Source organism: Nanorana parkeri, unplaced genomic scaffold, assembly GCF_000935625.1.
Source record: "Nanorana parkeri isolate BGI_ZX_2015 unplaced genomic scaffold, ASM93562v1 scaffold339, whole genome shotgun sequence".
Taxonomy (NCBI): Eukaryota; Metazoa; Chordata; class Amphibia; order Anura; family Dicroglossidae; genus Nanorana; species Nanorana parkeri.
The window spans coordinates 363,308-368,638 of NW_017306607.1; positions in this window are offsets into that span (position 1 = coordinate 363,308).

The window sequence follows — 5,331 nt, forward strand, 5'->3', positions numbered from 1 at the left end:
GTTCGGCGGCGTACGGCCGGGTACTCCCATAGAGAAGAACAGGCTGCTGCGTACAAATCACACGCAGCACCTGTCCTTCCCGGGAGCGGCCCGATACGACCGTGCACGCAGCACAGATCTGTACGGGCCGGCCGTTACCCGCGTGAATGAGAGCTAAATGTTTTAACTTGCAATGTCTGTATGAAAATGTCTGTATGCAAAAAAAAAAGACAGTCAAGTCAACTAAGTTTAATCGGTCCAGTTGATTTTTTTTTGCCCAAGCGGGGTTCACAGGAGTGGCCAACCCGTTTCAGCAGTGCCACCTTCATCAGGTATTGTAGTTTCAGAATAAAAGACACTATGCCGGGATCAAATGGTTAAAAATAACCTAATAATGTGTAGAACGTGCTAACGGTTGTTATGGTGCACCCGCCTGCATCCTAGGAGCCAATGACACCGTGCAGCTTAGTCACCAGTCCACCAAGGACACAGATGGAGGTTCGGTGGGTGGGCGAACTGGACAAGTCATTTGTCCTTTTGGAGAGCTGCTGAAGCTCATCCCTAGTGATCCTTATAACTAATTTCCACATCTAAATCATTTTTTACATAATTTTAAGAGCATAAGGTTTTTATTTGGCGCCATTGGCTCAGTTCACAAAGCCAACACACCCGGATAAAGATGCTTATCTTCCAGAAAAAAGTGACAGCTACTGTCATTTGCATCCAATGAGATTTGAAAACAACAGTCGCATGACTAAAATACAGATACTTCTGGTATAAATTGGGCCCTCAGACAGGACTTTTATTAGCACAAGTTTAAAATGACTGGCGGCCTCTCTGTCCGTCTGCTTTATCAGGGATTTTCGATTTCTCTAATGTTTTATAACTTTTATCTTTTTTATTTTCTATTTGGTTGATGTTGCCAGCTGCAATTCACATCCACCTTCCTCATACTTATTGGCCTTCCTGGTTAATAAGTTTCTACTGGTCTGATGGTAGAAATGTAAATATCCTCCTATTATTCTCAGCATTAATCCTGCATTTTGCATGCAACTTTATGTGCACATCCTCACACAGAAAGCAGAAAATACCTTTCCTTCTGGGAAATGCATAAGGAAATGCGTGTTATATGGGATAGGATGAAGGGCTAGTATTGTCGATTGTAGTGGTCTCCGAAATGCAGCCTGAGGACTGGATGCTGTAGTTTGCTTGCATTTTACTGGACCATGAGGCACTATTCCTCCCATTGACACCAATGATGAGGCACTATTCCTCCTACCGATACGAACAATGGGGTACTATTCATGTAACTGACACCAACAATGGGACCCAATTCTTCCTACTGACAACCACAATGGGACCCAATTCCTCTTACTGACACCAACAATGGGACCCAATTCCTTCTACTGACACCAACAAAGGGGTACTAATACTCCTATAATACCAAGAATAGGACACTATTGCCTCCACTGACACCAATGATGGGGTACTACCATTGTTCTGACACAAATGATGGGTCATTATTCGTCCTACTAATACCAACCATGAGGCTCTATTCTTTTCACTGACACCAATGATAGAGCACGTTTTCCTCCACTGACACCAATGATGGAGCACTATTAACTTCACTGAAACCAACAGTGGGGCAATATTCATCATTTGCCTGACACCAACAATGGGACCCAATTCCTCCTACTGATACCAACAAAGGAGTACTAATATTCCTATAATACCAACAATAGTGCACTATTGCCTCTAGTGACACCAATGATGGGGTGCTATTCTTTCCATTGACACCAATGATGGGGTACTATTCTTTCCACTGACATCAATGATGGGGTGCTAGTCTTTCCATTGACACCAATGATGGGGCACTATTCTTTCCATTGACACCAATGATGGGGAACTATTCTTTCCATTGACACCAATGATGGAGTGCTAGTCTTTCCATTGACACCAATGATGGGGCACTATTCTTTCCATTGACACCAATGATGGGGCACTATTCTTTCCATTGACACCATTGATGGGGCACTATTCTTTCCATTGACACCAATGTTGGGGTGCTATTCTTTCCATTGACACCAATGATGGGGTACTATTCTTTCATTGACACCAATGATAGGGTACTATTCTTTCATTGACACCAATGATGGTGTACTATTCCATCCACTGACGCCAACAATGGAACTCTACTCGTTCCACTGACACCAACAATGGGGCACTGTTCTAAGGCGCTCTAATACTCCTATAATACCGACAATAGGGCACTATTTCCTAACACCAATAATGGGGTGCTACTCTTTCCATTGACACCAATGATGGGGCACCATTCTTTCCATTGACACTAATGATTGGGGACCTTTTCTTTCCATTGACACCAATGATGGGGTCCAATTCTTCCCATTAACACCAATGATGGAGCACTATTCCCTCCACTGACTCCAACAATGGGACTCTATTCATTCCACTGACATTAATGATGGCACTCTATTCATCCTACGTATACCAGTGATGGGGTACTATTCCTTCCACTGAAACCAATGATTGGGCAATATTCCTTCTCCCACTAACCACAAGGTCCCTTGTTTGATTAGGGCTGCTGGGAATTTTAGGATGCCCCTTTGTGTTAGTTCTTACCCTTTGCATTGAATGGATTAGCCTCATCTCTGTTTCCCAACTCACCTCTTGTTCCTAGCAGGGTGGTTAGTCCATCACACTGGTACTTAAGCCATGCATCTTAAGCAGCTATATGGTAAAATATTATTGGGTATTGGAATGGGGAATATATTTTTTAGGAAACCTTCATAGGTTTAAAACAGGCACACCTTATTGCTGGGGAGGAGCTCACTTTTATGCAGGTAGACTTCTATGTCCTGCAAATTATTTAGTTAATATGCTGGAGGAAGTCCAGCTCCTGCTGCAATTCCTGACTGCTTCAGCTGTAACGTCTCATAGACCTCAGCGCTACAGTTGCATCTCCACCTCCCTCTCCTCCAGGCCATTCACAAAACACACAGCCCCAGGTTGCATTTTGTGAATGGCCTGGAGGAAAGGGAGGCCTCCTCTCTCCTGGACCGAAATTGCTTCCTCTGATATCACTGCACACTGTGAGCTTCTCACAATGTACATTAGAAAGTGGTGACACAAGTGAAAGTTAGACAAAATCTTTCAACAGCATTTTCCTTGCACAGTTGTCACTGGAACAGGTGTCCCCACTGTGAGATTTTCCCTGACCTGCTATTATGTTGATAACTGTAATATTTGTTTAATTTGTATCACCTTCCATCCCATTGACAATGGCCACCAGGGCAAATAGATATGGGGATACAAACAACAATGACGGCCCCATACATGGTCTATCCCTTCCCTATTCTATCCAAAAAAAAAAACTTCTGACTTTAAAGCTGAACTCTGAGCACAAAAAACTTTAAATATATTTCTCAATAGACACAATGGATATAAATCTCTGTGCACCTAATGACTTACACATCCAGTTATTACCTTGTAGATGTAGCAGTGGCCTCATCATTGTGCGTTACATAGCCTCTACAGAGAGCAGAGCTGTGGGGGGGACCCAGCAGGCCCCACCCACTACAGGCTACCTGCAGAAAACTACAGGAGGGGGCTTTGACAAGACCAGTCACCCTGTACAAGGAGAGAGAACAACAGTGAGCGATCGTTATTGCAGGAGAAGGCGGAGTCAAGACCAGTCACCCTGTACAAAGAGAGAGAACAGCAGTGAGCGATCTTTATTGCAGGAGGAGGCGGAGTCAAGACCAGTCACCCTGTACAAGGAGAGAGAACAGCAGTGAGCGATCTTTATTGCAGGAGGAGGCGGAGTCAAGACCAGTCACCCTGTACAAAGAGAGAGAACAGCAGTGAGCGATCTTTATTGCAGGAGGAGGCGGAGTCAAGACCAGTCACCCTGTACAAGGAGATAGAGAAGCAGTGAGCGGTATTTATTACAAGAGGGGGTGGAGACAAGACCAGCCACCATGCACATGGAGATAGGGCAGCAGTGAGCGGTCTGTATTACAAGAGGAGGTGTAGACAAGACCAGCCACCATGCACATGGAGAGTGAACAGTATTTATTACAGGAAGCTCTAAGTCTCACACTGGATTACTGCACAGATCTGGAAGAAATACACAAAGATCACCAAGATTCAAGAAGAACACATAACATGAGTATTTAGATAATATATGCTTATCCCGGAGTTCAGCATTAAATATACTTTAAGGACTAACAGATGGGAGCCGGAGGTGTGATGGAGAGAGCCACCCTTTGACTTTCTGAAGCAGAGTCAGTATTTGCATATCAGCACTGCCGAGGGCACTCAGGAAAATTCGTCTGAATTTTGTTTCGGAATGAATCGAGCATGTCTAATGTTGGATTGTCCTGCAGTTTTAGTCCCGATGTCAATGGCCAGCAGGACAAATGGAGCGCGGAATCTCCCCACCAGGGACATAGGCGGCAATAAAAACCTGACAGGAACTGTAACACCTCACCACTTCACCTAACACACTACAACTCTCAGGGAATCCAGTACTGAGGGCTGGGCACCTGTTTTTCCAGCCCTGCCCATTTGTGACAACCATCAGAAGGCATCCCACCTTTCCTGATGGATAATCCTTCTCTTTATTCATTGTGATTACATTTTTCTGATTGGAGAAGGGAGCCCTGGTGCAGAGCTCTGGTAGCTGCCGTCCCCAAAAATAAAGGGACTGCCCAGCCATAACTGGGTGAACTAAACCTTTAAAATGGTGAGTCGGTGACCCCCGCTATTGATATCATCGTATCACTTTTCTGCATGCAACGTGCTAACTTCCTGGACCATAACATGGCCCCAGTCTGACAGAGTGTGAAATATGAGTATGTTGCAGCTATGGAATCATAGAGCTGAATCCAGTCCATGGCATCCCATCTGCACTGGATCTCTGTCACATAACCCCGGGAATGCCTGGATAGTACAGGATGTGACAATAGATATTATTACATAACATTGTAACCTGAACTGATCCCTGTGTGCCTCCGAGAGCCTCCAAATACACAACAAACCTTGGCTACGTCTCAGCCAGTCACACAGCGATTCCTATGTAGCGACATTTATATTTACTGTGTCCAATCTCCACTGCTAATCCCCTCCCCCCTATCTGCAGGAAGATAGAAAAAAAGCCATATTTACACATTCCAACATATTTCTAATCTGTCCAGAATATGGATTCACCCTGTATAGGTGTCATTCTGTGCAGCCTGTGTGTCCATCTATACTTGTGTCCAGTATCTATCTATCTATCTATCTATCTATCTATCTATCTGTCTATCTGTCTGTCTGTCTGTCTGTCTGTCT